This window comes from Mchenga conophoros, linkage group LG23, assembly GCF_057382185.1.
Source record: "Mchenga conophoros isolate Kocher_MC1m ecotype Shallow Benthic linkage group LG23, M_conophoros_male_GT1.1, whole genome shotgun sequence".
Classification (NCBI taxonomy): Eukaryota; Metazoa; Chordata; class Actinopteri; order Cichliformes; family Cichlidae; genus Mchenga; species Mchenga conophoros.
In genome coordinates this window covers 19,537,746-19,553,264 of record NC_140547.1, presented here as the reverse complement: position 1 = coordinate 19,553,264, position 15,519 = coordinate 19,537,746, and the positions used below count along the sequence as shown (strand labels likewise).

Genomic DNA, 15,519 nt, shown 5'->3' with positions numbered 1-15,519 from the left:
TCATGTGAAATGCAAAATATAAAATCTACAATCAACACTTTAGAAGCTCAAACTTGAACTAGCTGTAGCAGTGCTGTTAGCATTATGCTAGTAGATCGGTTGGCACACATGTCAAACTCAAGGCTCTGCAAACAAACCTGGGCCTTTGTAGATTTTAATTCAACCCACAAATGAACTTAGATTTGGACTATTTTTACACTCAAAGACAAGACTATGATCAATGACACTTTACCTTTTCATTGAAATGTCTAACAAAATAATAGAATTGTATCCCTTTTAGCTTTTCCACGATGAATTTTCTTATTCTCCATAGTGCTGGAAGTAGCTAGAAGTGATGATGAAGTTATTTTTTATTCATTCTTTAGAGATTTTATGTAGACAGAAGGTCACATAGCACATAAGTCCAGGATAATTACTAAAGCATATAAATAAATTACATAAATATCAGGCAAGCGTTGAGATTAGATGCTAAAAACATGCAATGTTATAAACGTCTGTGTGGAACCTCTTCAAACAATAAGCCAAAAATTTATTCCCGTTTAAACTGCTCATATGGAAAAGAAATAGTAAAAACATATATGTGATTACTCATGAAAGTGGCCACTTTCTCATTACTTTCATACATTGTTTTAGTAAGTATCCAAAACATACAAGTTTCATTATATAATTTTTCAAGGGATCTTATATCTGTTTTCACTCTTATATGCTTTTCATACAAGTTTCACACAAGACAGATACAAACTTTATAAGATTTATATATATCTTTTCCATATGGGTGGACAGGTAAAGCTAGCAGGTCACAGGACCGCCACTGCTATATCTTTGCTACATCTTTACTCAAAAGGGTGGATTAAGTATGACTGAAACTGACTGATCTATTCACTTCTTTGTTGCTACATATGTGACAATGCATCAGCAGCAGGAGGGTCTGTTAGGCTTTGCTAGTATTTCACCTCTGCTACATTAACAGATTTTTTGTTTGAACAAAATTTTCATTGGGGTCAGGGGAGTGGGACAGACTGAAAAATGCCAGTGTTAGGAAGCTTTTTATTACACTTCCGGTAACATAAAGTGTTGTTTTTAACCTGATCAACATTATTTCTCTTCTCCAGTTTCTGTCTGCTCCACTCTGTGTGTGCGGTGGTGCAAACACAGGGAGAGCAGGAAAAGAAGAAACTAACAAGGCTCTAGATACCAGCAATCGAGACTCCCACACTGAGCTGAAATCTGACCAGTGACAATGAATTAGCAGGAAAAATAAATTTTTAAACGTTACCTTATCTTCATCTCGTCGTTTAAAGTTTTAAAGTTAGCAAATTTATATTCTTGACTTGTTATATTGGACTTTACAAAGTTAGGAAAGCAATATTTTAGTGCAGCCTGGTGTTACTTCACAGATAAAAAAAAAAAAAACGATTTCTAGCCTCTTCCTCACAGTGAGGAATACAGATGACCTTCATTCTACGCTGTCAGAAAATATCACGTTCCCCCCTCCAAAGTCTTGGCAGTCAGCAGACACAGAAAGTAATCATTATAAGTAATCATTATTGTCTGCTGCTAGGTCCAGGTCCAGGTCTAGATCACAGGGGCAGCAGAGTCAACAAAGATGCTCCTCCTCCAGCGCTCCTGGGAGGGCACTAAGGCATTCCCAAGCCAGCTGAGAGGTATAATATCTCACGTGTGAGTTTTCATTCTAGTTGGACATACTCGAAACCCCTCACATAGGAGGCGTCCAGGAGCAACCTAATTAAATGCTTCAGCCACCTCAGCTGGCTGCTTTTGATGTGGAGGTGCAGCAACTCCACAGCATCTCAAAAGGAGAACCAGATAGCCTTCAATGACAAATTCCATTTCTACATCCTATATCTGTGATCTTATTATTTCAGTCATCATGAAAAGCTACATCACAGGTGTGGGTGACTTAGACAATGATGACTTAGACCTAAGGGGGTCTGCAGATACAGTGGGGCAAAAAAGTATTTAGTCAGCCACCGATTGTGCAAGTTCCCCCACCTAAAATGATGACAGAGGTCAGTAATTTGCACCAGAGGTACACTTCAACTGTGAGAGACAGAATGTGAAAAAAAAATCCATGAATCCACATGGTAGGATTTGTAAAGAATTTATTCGTAAATTAGGGTGGAAAATAAGTATTTGGTCAATAACAAAAATACAACTCAATACTTTGTTATTGCCAACAAAGGTTATGTTACAGAGGTCAAACGTTTACTATAGGTCTTCACCAGGTTTGCACACACAGTAGCTGGTATTTTGGCCCATTCCTCCATGCAGATCTTCTCGAGAGCAGTGATGTCGCCAAGCAACACGGACTTTCAACTCCCGCCACAGATTTTCTATGGGGTTGAGGTCTGGAGACTGGCTAGGCCACTCCAGGACTTTCAAATGCTTCTTACGGAGCCACTCCTTTGTTGCCCGGGCGGTGTGTTTTGGATCATTGTCATGTTGGAAGACCCAGCCTCGTTTCATCTTCAAAGTTCTCACTGATGGAAGGAGGTTTTGGCTCAAAATCTCACGATACATGGCCCCATTCATTCTGTCCTAAACACGGATCAGTCGTCCTGTCCCCTTGGCAGAAAAACAGCCCCGTAGCATGATGTTTCCACCCCCATGCTTCACAGTAGGTATGGTGTTCTTGGGATGCAACTCAGTATTCTTCTTCCTCCAAACACGACGAGTTGAGTTTATACCAAAAAGTTCTACTTTGGTTTCATCTGACCACATGACATTCTCCCAATCCTCTGCTGTATCATCCATGTGCTCTCTGGCAAACTTCAGACGGGCCTGGACATGCACTGGCTTCAGCAGCGGAACACGTCTGGCACTGCGGGATTTGATTCCCTGCCGTTGTAGTGTGTTACTGATGGTGACCTTTGTTACTTTGGTCCCAGCTCTCTGCAGGTCATTCACCAGGTCCCCCCGTGTGGTTCTGGGATCTTTGCTCACCGTTCTCATGATCATTTTGACCCCACGGGATGAGATCTTGCGTGGAGCCCCAGATCGAGGGAGATTATCAGTGGTCTTGTATGTCTTCCAGTTTCTGATGATTGCTCCCACAGTTGATTTTTTCACACCAAGCTGCTTGCCTATTGTAGATTCACTCTTCCCAGTCTGGTGCAGGTCTACAATACTTTTCCTGGTGTCCTTCGAAAGCTCTTTGGTCTTGGCCATGGCGGAGTTTGGAGTCTGACTGTTTGAGGCTGTGGACAGGTGTCTTTTATACAGATGATGAGTTCAAACAGGTGCCATTCATACAGGTAACGAGTGGGGGACAGAAAAGCTTCTTACAGAAGACGTTACAGGTCTGTGAGAGCCAGAGATTTTCCTTGTTTGAGGTGACCAAATACTTATTTTCCACCCTAATTTACGAATAAATTCTTTACAAATCCTACCATGTGGATTCATGGATTTTTTTTTTCACATTCTGTCTCTCACAGTTGAAGTGTACCTCTGGTGCAAATTACTGACCTCTGTCATCATTTTAAGTGGGGGAACTTGCACAATCGGTGGCTGACTAAATACTTTTTTGCCCCACTGTACCTGAATCCAAGTTATGTACACTGGATTGTGAATGGAAAAGGTTGGATTTGTATGTCCTTAAATTTAAGCCCTTAAATGCCTATAGTGTTTTGTATTTGATGCCTTTTTTAATGCATTTTTGAGACTTTACATCATCAGTGTGATTTTTCCCTTCGAAACCCAAACCTAATTACACACATACATTAAAAAAATGCATTTTTAAGGAAAAAAAATTGCTAGATTTAGTAAACGAGTTACAAATTAAAAGTAATTTATGGAAATTAAAATGTAATTATCTTTTTAACAAATTTCTCAGATGGTTCAATAAACTCTCAATGTTACAAAAAAAAAGATTTTTCCACAATTATTTCATATTTCAGGCTTTAAGGGTTAAGAGTGACACAGTACAAGAAAAACAAGGCTTTTATGTTGTTGTGAATTGGCTATTCTAGCTGATTCTCAGACTAAGATGTTATACCTGGAATCTTCAAGAGCCCTGTTTGCTTTTGTGAGAAAATCTGACGAACACCAAATTACTTTGCATTTCTCAGCCACATAATTTTCTCTTAGATGTTAAAATCTCAAAGATAATGGAAACTGCAAGCCCTTCTTAGAAATATTATGTAATATTTTAAACCAAATCGGAGCTATTTTTTAAAGAAAGTCTCGAGAAAATGCAGCATATGACAACAAAATGCATATTTGACATTTATGTATGACTTTTTCAGAGTGGCTTCGTCCTTTATTCCTCTTCTTCCTTTATAAGTTACTTTTTCAAACTAAGCACATTTAAATTGTTGCTCAGATGAACTTAAACTACTCAGACATTTTTAGTTATGACGTGAGTGTATCTTTCCTCTTTCAGCTGCCTTCAGTTATATGTTTTGAAACATCTCTAAAATCTCTCCCTCCTCTCATTCCCTCACAGATGTAGATGTTACAGTTGCGAACGTCAGCTCCAGATTGCTGTGTTTGCAGCCAGCTGCACGTGGAGCTCCTCTCTCAAACTCCTGATGATCCAGCTGTGCTGCTGGCCACCGAGGCCAATCTGAGCTGCAATTTTCTGGACGCGTTCATTACCTTCGTGCTCTCCGCTCAGCTTTGTTTTAATTTTACGAGACGAGAGACTGAGATGAAACTTTAATGACCCCTGCAGGGAAAACGCTGTTTATTTAACCTTGATTTATCTGGACTGCCCTGCTGATGGCTGGGAAATCTCTCTGGTAATGAGAAAAGAGGAAATAAAGTCCCTTTAAAAGGTACTAAAATCATCTTTAACCCTCCTGTTTTAACCTCAAACTGAAGGCGATAGCGAAACATAAGGATTGATTTTCATTAATCGATTCTACCAGGATCTAAAGATCACATTCATCTTTTTAGATTTCAATGCCTGGTGCAAAGCAGTATAAAATAGCTTTTTTTGACCTAAGGATTGCAAGAAATACAGAAGAGAGAGTGGAAAAAGGCATGGCTACTGCATAACAGAAGGCCACATGGGATCAAATGAAGGCCATGTCCAAACTAATACGTTTTTGTTTGAAAACACATATTTTTCTCTCTGTTTTGGCCTTCCATCCACACTGTGATGGCGTTTTTGGTCAAGGAAAACTGAGCTTTTTTAAAACGCTCTCCAAAGTGAATAAATTTGAAAATGCTGTTTTCGCGTCGCAGTGTGGACAGCGAAAACGGAGGCTTTCGAAGACGATGTCGCAATTTAGTCATGTGATGCAGTCATGTGACCAATTCAACTAAGATGGCAATGGCATTGTACAGCAGTTGTTTTGTTTGGTCTCAATTTTGACAGCCTTATTAAAAATTAATATCAGTTTATACATGATCCAGATAGCTTTTCTTCAAAGACGACGGAATGTTTACTCAGAGCTGTTGTTCAGCAACTTTGTACTTTTGTGTTACTCGCAGCAACAACTCCACCTCATTGTCGGTCCATTTAAAAAAACTTTAAAAAAACTTTCCCATCTTGCCACAACATTTCAAAGAACTGGAAAATAAATAAACGGCAGACGGAAATGACGCAGGTCGAATCGTCTTACGTTTCACGCATCCGCAGTAAACGTTTTCAGTGTGCATGAAAACGATTGAAAACGATAGTGTGGACACGGAGCGTTTTTAGACAAAAACACTGCTTTCAAATTTACCCGGATTAGTGTAGAAGTAGCCAAAAATCTATTTTGCCCAAGATTTAAATGAGTAGCTGCAAAGAGAATGAGTCTGCCCCCAAAACTGGGTTTCTTTCTTCTTTTTCAGAAACACAGTGGGAGGTCTGGAAATATTAGGACAGAATGAAGACCAGAAAAAAAAACAGCTGAAAGCCCAGGAAAATCTTTGGGAGATTCATCAAAATATGTGACTTCAATTAAAGTTCCCTAATCGTTTTTAAAACTGATTACTGGTGTATGTGACTTCAGATAGTGACGCTCGATTATGGTAACAATAAAAAAATAAATAAATCATGACAGTTATTTTGGTCAATACTGCGATTACAGTTACTTTAAGACTTGTTTTTTTAAAAAGAATAAGCCTTGTCTTTTGTAATTTAGTAAATTTCCTCGATCTTTAATTATAATTAAGATGGATTGACTAACTAAACAAAGAAATACATAAATAATTGTGAGCTGACCTAAAGCTCACAATGGGGGAGAGAAGCTGACTTTCACATTCTCTTCCTTTACATTTTCCCTAATGTGTGTAATGCATTATTGCAAAACAGAATGTGGCAGAATAATCTCAACCAGCTTATTTTAATAAGCAAATGAAGACAGAATTACAGAATTAAATTTAGCTGATTGCACAGCTCTGCCAGACAAGGCCTGAAAAATAAAACTATAGAAATCAAAACCACAAAGATAATCAGTTAATGAACGAAACACAAATAAAAATGACTAAAATAAATTTTCAGATCAGTTTAAACTTTGAAAAACTCTCTCACAGCAATTATGGCTGTAATCCGAGTACAGACGGTTGGATACATTACATAAGCGATATTTTTACACTCTGGGAACCTTGTGGGTTTTACATGATTTAGGAAGAAGTACTGAAGTGTCACAGCAAACTCAGAGCGTGAGTCATTGCAGGAACACAACAAGAGATAATTCACTGGGCTGAGAGAAATATTCTGAGAACGTGACACTGAAGAAAATCAGACAGAGATATAAAGAAGCGCAGACTCATTTAATAATAAACAGCATGTGATTTCTACCACTAGGGGTCTCCAAAGCAAACAATACGACATATCTTACTGGTGTTGGAAAGAAACACGGGATTATGAGTTTATTGTTCTCAAAGCCTTTGCCAAAGAAATCTGGTGCAGGCTTAACATCACGGTTTGTTCAATCTAAATAGCCACATCTGATGATAGTTAACATATTGCCAGTTTGCCTTATGATGACCTGACAACTAGCAAAGATACTGTAGCTAATGTAACCCAGTGAATTTATTTGTGGCTAACTGGACATATTTTCCAACTGGCCACCCACCATCCAATAAATGGTGATTCCAAATATATCTCTGAAGGTGGTTTGGGTGTTTGTTGTCTTTGGGGTTAAACTGGACAAAACTAGCAAGCTGAGAGCCCCCGAACATAGTAAGTTTGCTTGGTTTTTTTTTTTTTAATACTGATACATCATCATTTTCTTTCTACAATACTGTACAACTGTACAAAAATCTCTAGCCACCCCTCATTTCTTTATATTTTGCTTGAAAAATTGGAAATAGGTGCAGTGATTTGTTGAAATACCTGCAAACATACATGGAAATACATTCCATAAGGCAAAATCAGTTCTTGAACAATTTAACAAGCTTAAAATCAATATTTGGTATGACCACCTTTATTCTTCAACACAGCCTTAACTATTTTAGGTAAGCCTTCTTGTCATTTCTTTAAGCAGTTTTCAGGAATTGTTCTCCTGGCTTCTTGAAGGAGAACAAAGCCAGACCAAAGCTCTTCTTTGGATGCTGTCTGCCTTTGGTTCTGTTCTCTATCAAGATGATCCCACACTGCTTCAACAACATTTAGGTCTGGGCTCTGGGGAGGCCAATCCATGACTGATTGTTTTCCCTTGTGTGCTTTTTCGACCCAGGTATGATTTTACTGCCTTGCAGTGGGTTTCAGATCACAGTAATGCTCAGAAATGCCAGTGGTGTTGTCACTCAGATCCCCAACACCAGTGGCATTTCAATCTTGTTTTTTCATTAAGTGGCTTAACAACAACAGCAACAACAACAATAAAAAAAAAGACTTTCCTCTGAAAATGGTCAGTTACAACCCGCAGCCTGAAAATGAGTGAAAAAGCAGCCAATGCCCAAAGAAAGAGCTTCAAAAAGCCTGAAGAACTTACAGCTGCTAGGTCTGGTTGCTTGGAAGCAAAATATAAACTCATGAGATGTGTCTCAATCATTTTGCACTGTGCTGCATGTTTGGAAATGTTTTGACTTAATCATAGCAGGGCTCTAGAGCGCAACCAATTTGGTCGCAAATGCGACCAAATTTTTCAGTGGTGCAACTAAAAAAAATATTTGGTTGCACCTGTGCGACCAACTGTTCGGGTAGCAAAAAAAAAAAAAATCTGCAACCTTCCCTGTGGTCAACAACAGACACACATTATGCCCCTATCGTGGACTAAACCAATAAGAGATAGTAAGGAGCGGGACCTCTCTGATTGGCCGTGGTCCAGTTGAAAGTGCAGGTGGAAGTGGGAGGTGAGTAGCTTGAATAAAGCGATATCAATTCATTAAATCCTGAATCGACTTTTAAATATAACTGTGTTTTGCCAGAAACGTCAGATTCTCAGATTAAAGCTCACAAAACCATTTCAACAACAACCAAACAGTAAATGAGAGCAGGTACACGGATTCCACACAAAGACGTAAACACAGAACGGACCGACGCATCAGAATCAACTTTGTCTTTCTCGGCTTTCTAACCCGACGGCCCGTAGACGGACACTCTGTCGGAGCTTAGCGGTTCTGATGCGTCCGGTCCGCGCTGTAATTACGTCTTTTTGCGCTGATTCTGAGCTGCAGGTTTTGTCTCTCTCCAACCAAAATTCACCGAGCAAGCAGCAAAAGAAGCAGCAAACTGCGCTTCACATTTGATCAATGTCGTCATGAATTTTGCCGTTTTGCTTCCACGACTATTAAAAATCACACTTCATGCACAGCTAGCTCTCTCTCTCTCTCTCTCTCTCTCTGTATTTCAAGAACAGTTTCCCGTCTCCAATCTCTGTTTTCTGTATTATTCATTCGCTTATTACCCACCAGTCTACCGTTGTTTACAGCGCTGTGGCTGCTGTCTTTTCCTTTTTTCACTTAAATGACCTCGGACAAGAAAGCCTATTTTTTCTGTTGTTCAATACTGAAGAAATTTAAACTTTATATGCAGAACATTGTAGAATATTTTTAAGGTTATCTGCTATAAAAAGCCAGACCAGGAAAATCTCCTTCATGTTTTTCTGTGTTTTATTCTCAGTTACTTTCACACAAAGGCATCTGCTGTGATGTTCACAATTCTGATGAAGTCAGTACTGATAAATGATCAGAAATAATATTTCTGACTGTCTGAGGCTAAGTTGAATCGAATCGGGACTTTGAAAACCGGAATCGAATGGATTATAGAAATCAGTGATGATACCCAGCCCTAGTGAGCAGCCTAGGCACGACAGAAGTGGATGTAGCTGTAATAGGAAAAGAACTATTGCTAACTTTTCTGTTAAGTTAAGGCCTGATCCATCTGAAATTCATAGCCAGTGCTCTGACACGGTGTCATCAATCTTTGAATGGTGAAAAAGCACAGTGTATCCAGAAAAACACATTATATTATATAAATTATTATAAAATTTGTGTGCGCCTAACTTTTGTGCCGGTACGCCTAACTTTAAAAAGTTAGGCGTACCGGTACGCCCATGGCAAAAAGTTAGTCTAGAGCCCTGCATAGACTGTGGACAAGCAAGTTGACACACTCCATCAAACGATGGCGCTTCTTTTAAACCACTCACATTAATCCAGTCTAATCTTATGGCAAACACTGAGGTCAGGTAAAAAATTCCATCATCACTTAATTTAAGACTAATATTGGCCAATACTTTGTGTCAGTAAATAACCATGGCTGAGGTATTGGTATTATAACTGGCAAGAATTGAGCCTGTCCACCCAGTTTGATTCTGTGAAAAACATATGAGCTGAAGTTTTGATCAGCAATCAGAAATTAACCCCACTCCCCTCAATTGCAATCATGGAATTATTTTGGTTTTCAAAAGGACCAACCCAGCAAATTATAGAACAAAAAATGCCTTGGTTAAACATCTCTGTATAAACAAAATTTAGCTATTAAATGATCCACATTCAAAAACACACTTCAAATGGTCCATTCCTAACATTGCTAATTTCAATTTTCAGCACCAATCGACTGGACAGAGCACTCTAAAGACATCTTTGCTGGTGTTTACTGCAAGAGAGACTCGAATCAGGGCAGGCCCAACTTAAACTGCTACTGCCTGCTGTAATGGTGCTTTTCAGGTTTATGCTTTCAAACTGACCAGAAGTCGTACTTTTACATTAGCAAAACAAAAATAGAAAAATCACCTAAAAGAAACATCTGCAAACAAATCATTAGACAATGCACTCTCATAACTTGGTTGTCTAATTAACCTACTCTGTGGGGAAGTGCACTACTGTTTCCACAGGTCAAAATAACCACACTAAAAATAACCCACTGATGCACACTTAGGTACTCTCTAAGCGTGCATCACCTCGGGAACTGTTCCATCAAGTGACTTTAATTCCACCATAAAGTAGGGAACACAAGCAGGGCTGGACTGGGACAAAAAATCGGCCCCGGCATTTTAACTAGAGACTGGCCCACCAGGTATTATAGGAAAAACCATAAAGCCTTTGAATGAAAACAAATGCTGTTGTGACAGTGATGTACACTGTCTTGTTGGGATTTATGTATTAATCCAATGAACTTAAACCTACACCATCCTTCCTATTCTGATATTATAAAAAAAACTTAGCCGAAACCCAAAGACTGCTTGGTCGAATTAACCTCCTAAACCATCTATAACACATGGTGGAAACCTGAAATTAAGACAGAGAAGACATGATCATTACTGAATATTAAAAATAATAAATGACAGATTTAGTGATATTTTCATAAACTATTTACCACATCAATGGCAGGGCAAATATCTTTTCTAACATGGCAACCTTTAAAAAGTGAAAGGAAACAGATGGCCAGGTGAGAAAGAATAAAACTTACACACAGTACTGGTACAGCATCTAGAAAATGTGGGAAAATACTGGCATCATATACAGCACTTTCTTCTGAAGAAATTATGATGGGACCCCGAAAAAAGATTACAATAATCTAATGTACAATAATGGATTTCTATACATTTTACATCAAATGAAAACGTTGGTTGTACGATTCAGATAATTGTTTAATAAAAGCGAGACATTTTAAATTAGAATAAGAAAGAAAAGTATTTCCTTGTGCCCCCCTTTCCCTGGTAATGCCCTACCTGGCCCCCTGGCAAAACTTTGCTAGACCCGCCCCTGCACCAGCTGTCAGCTACGTAGAAAAAGGATCCTGGTGTTATTTGTCTCTCAGAAACAGTTCATAACTTCCCTTCAACTCATTCATGTCACCTAAAAGGTAAACCTGTTTATCCATCACCTGTTCAGCTCTGATGATTCATCTCCTGGTTTCATCTTCATGTTTCCCTCTCCTCACATATCCAAACCGATATCATGACCAGCAGCTTTTACAGCTGTGGCTCCAGCAAACACCAGCTGATATTACAAAGTAATATTAATTAAATTCTAACAACAGCTGATCAAACGTGCTGCTGTTGTTTAGCGCGACATCCACTGATTTCCTCTTTTTCCACTGGTTTTCCACTGGTTTTCTCTTTCTGGCGCAAAGTGGGCGATAAACAAACAGCTGACGGGACTTGCGACAGAAAAGCCGATCAGCTGATCATTGATCAGTTTCTTGATTGAAGCAGCAACAGGAGAAGGAGGGGGAGAGAATGAGAGAAGAAGAGGCAGCTGTGCAGCGTAAAGACGCAGAATAACTCCAGCTTTGTGTCTTTTTTTTCTAGCTGAAGTCCGGGACAAATCGCGTTCCTTTTCACCTCAATACGAAACACGTAATATTTTCTCTGAATACGAGACGATTCCGTTCTCTAATAACTAACCTTATGAAAAAAATAAAGCACCCGCCCAGAAACTTCATCATGCTAGCTAGTACGCAGTACGAATTTTTGTAACTGACTGTAAAAAGTCAGCACAACGAAAATAAACTCCACCTAAACTTGGTTCATATCTGACCCAGAGAGACTGCAGGTCATAACTTCTCACCTGAAGTTCAGTTCACCTGATACTCGGCCGGCGGCCGCCTCGGGTCTCTTCTCCTCCTGCCTCACCTTTCCCACCTTTCCAAGTGGTGGAGACCAGCCACTTGCTAATGTTACTGAATCTGTGGAAGCTCTGGCATAGCCACCACGAAGCAACTGAGTTATTTTTACACATCTGCCAGCATCTGGCCAATCCACCGCCTTTCATTGTTTATACCATTACGTAAAAAAAACAAAAAAAACATCGGCCCATAAAAACAAAAAATCACAGTCCAGCTATGAGCACAAGGTTCTTTGCAGACCTTGTGTGTACAATTTTTTTAGAGTATAAACTCATTCTCAGAGTCTCTGTACTGAAGTCCACCTTCTGCGCGTGTCCGTCGGGACCTCAAAGAATGTTTTGTGGTGTCTGCAGGTGTCCACATGCAGGTCTTTAACTGAGTCTAACCCAGGGGTGGGCAATTCCAGGCCTGGGTCAGCACACCTGAATTACATGATCAGTTCCTTACCAGGCCTCTGGAGAACTTCAGGACATGTTGAGGAGCTAATTTAGCCATTTAAATCAGCTGTGTTGGTTCAAGGACACATCTAAAACCTGGAGTTGCTCACCCCTGGTCTAACCCCTGCTTAAGCCTGGTGGCTGGCATGAGTAACCCAGAAAGTAGACTGGGTGTGGATGAGGTTTCGTTCTGTCCTTTACATCAATTATACCAAGAACGCTTCATAAGCAGTGCACATATGTTCTTTTATTCTGGAAATTGACTGGATTCTTTGTGCTGGTCCTGTGTTCGCCCTCTTTTGCTTTGTGCAGCAAAGGTGTTAATTTTACCTGGGATAAAAATAGTTTGCCACAATATGTGCATGCTCTCCACTCCATGTCGCTTAAAACAGTGAAAGGTCTACTTTTTATTTACAGAGAGTAGCAGCGTCAGATAATCTGGTTAAATTCCAGTACAAAAGCCGTTTTGCAGACTCTCCACTTTTGAAAGGCTCCTGATGAGACTCAATGCCATACAGAGGACAAACCAAAGGTATGACTTCAGAGGTACATACCCGGGATTCATGATGAGGAGTGCGTCAGATGTAATTGCAAGCTTTGCCGCAGTGATCAGCAGCTGCGCCAGAACTAAAGTGTGAAACAGCCGCACTCGAGTATTCCCGGGTTGTGCTCCTGTGCACTCTTACCAAAATCAAAACTGCTTGACATGGATGACACTGCAGGTTGTGCGAATGCTGAAGTGGTCCAGAACAAGGAAGGGAGGCGACACCGGAGTTCACTAAGAACAGAAGAACTGCCAACAAAACCCCCCAAAAACCCCATCAAATATCAAAAGAATGTAGGAGGAGAACGCACAAATTTCATTGTTTTTAACACAGAGAACACACTGTAGTTCTCTGTCGCTGGCTGATGCACAAGCAAGAGTCGTCCACAGACCTGTGGCATCATATTTTTGATGCTGACCCCACCTGACAGCAGAAGCTTTTGGCCAGTAGACTGCCAGTTTGTGTCTGCACTCAGGCTGTCAACGAGCTTCCAACGCTGAACCATAATTTCCCCATTATGTAGGACTTTTACTTCTGCATAGAGCCCAGGTGTATCCTTCCCACATGGCTAATGACCTTGCTATTGCGAGCATTTATAGTTGTGGTGGTGAGCAAGTGCTGCTCTGCAATTTAGGTGCTAAAACACAAGGCTGGTCGTGAACTTTCACTCTTCTAGTTGATCCATTCTCTTCACTCAATTTGAAAAATGACAGCAGAAGAAGAAGTAGCTGGAAGTGTACGAGGAAACAACGGCAGGCAACTGTCTCCGCGCAATGTGTATCTACATTTCTGGGGAGGTGCATGTCAGGTTAGGGCGAAGGTATGTTACGACGTACCTGCAGCATAGGTTTACTGAACATGTTCCAAAAGTAACAACGAAACTACACCAATGAGAGGCAACGAAATGAACAGCATTGTTATGTGACACAAAAACATGGACGGCACACATCTCCAATGATGGTATCACACAAGTGATTTCTTGAGAAACTTTAATGTGGAACGCTCTGAAAAGGTTATAACAAGTTATAACAAGTTCACAAGAAAAGCAGCAAATTCTTACATTTAGAAAACTCTAAAAGCTGTCCTGAAATAAAACACAAACGCACTAGGTCAGGAGATAGCGCTCTCTGCGCTTGTGAATGTGACAAAAAGTGCAATAAAAGTCATAAAAAAAATGTCGGAGATGAGCAGGAAAATTCTCAAACTGCAGGAAAAAATTATATCAGCAATGTAAAGAATATTTTCTTCAGTCTGAGGAATAACTGAGTGTTTTAAAGTGAATTAAAAGCAGGATAATATGAAGACGTCAGTGTCTGTTTATTGGTGCAAAGTTATATACAGACATGTTAATCATCAGTGGAACATTAGAGGATTAACAGAAGAGTTTAAATGTAAACTTAGCTCTATTTTATTTCAAAGATAACTCTAAAACTTACCGTGTTCTTCTCCTGAGCTGTAAAATCCAGTTTTTTCTTACTTCCGACTGAACATCCATCCGCTCCAAGCAGGTGAGATTAAAACAAACAAAAAAAAACCATCAAGGTAAATAAATCCACAAATCCATCCTCCTCATCGATCCGCCGCGTGCGGGCGCAGGACGGGGTCGTGTGCGCACACGTGCACGCTCGTGGACACGCTGTCACACACTCAGCGGGATTCGGTTTCCTCCCAGAATTAAATTAAAAATAAAAGAAGATTAAAAAAAACGCTCCAAAGTCATTACAAAGAGCACGAGCGCGTCGTGTGCGCCCGCGCACGCACAGGTCACAAACAAGGTGTCCCGTGCTGCGCAGAACTCCGCTGGAAAAACGCCAAATTTAACCCCGAACAGCAGACACGTACACACACTCACAAACACACAGACAACCGCGCACACCTGGGCACGCACCCACCGTCTTGCACACGTGCCGTCCGGCACCGGACTGAGCCCTGAGTGCGTATGTGTGTGTGTGTGTTTGTGTGTCCCTCCGCGGAGTCCCGGCTGGGAGCGACAGCAGCAGATCAGATCCAAACACTTTGAGCCCCAAAACAAAAAACAAAAAAACAAACAAACAAAAAAAAGGAGAAAAATATCCCTCCGGGCGCCTCGCGCGCAGCTCGCAGGTTATTCCACCTTTTCTTTCTTTGCCGTCCCGTCGTCCGTGCGTCTGCTGGGTTTATCCCGCTCTTCCTCCACCTCCTCCTCCTCCTCCTCTCCACCCGCCGCTGTCTTTTCTGTTTTCCTCCACGCGAACACGGACTCCCTCTCTTTCTTTTTTTTCTCTTTCTCTACGTCTTTCTCCGCCGCGCTCGCGCTCCACTGTCAAATTTCAGTCAATTAACAAATTTCGGTTCCGGTGGGAGATTCCAAAATAAAACCAAACCGTGTCGTTTGTGTCATTTTCATGTGGAAGTAACCGAGGTGGGAAAAAGTGTTTATTCATGAGGCAGTATTTTTTCTTTTATTGCTGTGGATGAAACAACAACAACAACAACAAATAAAAGCCACTGCAACCTAAATATAAAAACTTTAGTATATTAATTATTACAATTCTTTAAAAAAAATCCAGCACAGGACTCTCAAATA

At 40.4% G+C, this 15,519-nt stretch overlaps 1 protein-coding gene across 1 annotated transcript in view; it reads right to left on the bottom strand.

Moving 5' to 3' along the window:
• The window catches only part of LOC146547090 (BCL-6 corepressor-like), an 82,895-nt gene extending 67,708 nt beyond the window's left edge, over positions 1–15,187 (bottom strand). Inside the window, exon 1 of the mRNA XM_085264154.1 lies at positions 14,390–15,187. The gene's annotated coding sequence lies outside the window, so the exon portion shown is untranslated. The remainder of the gene's footprint in view (positions 1–14,389) is intronic.
• Between the last annotated feature and the right edge of the window lie 332 nt (positions 15,188–15,519).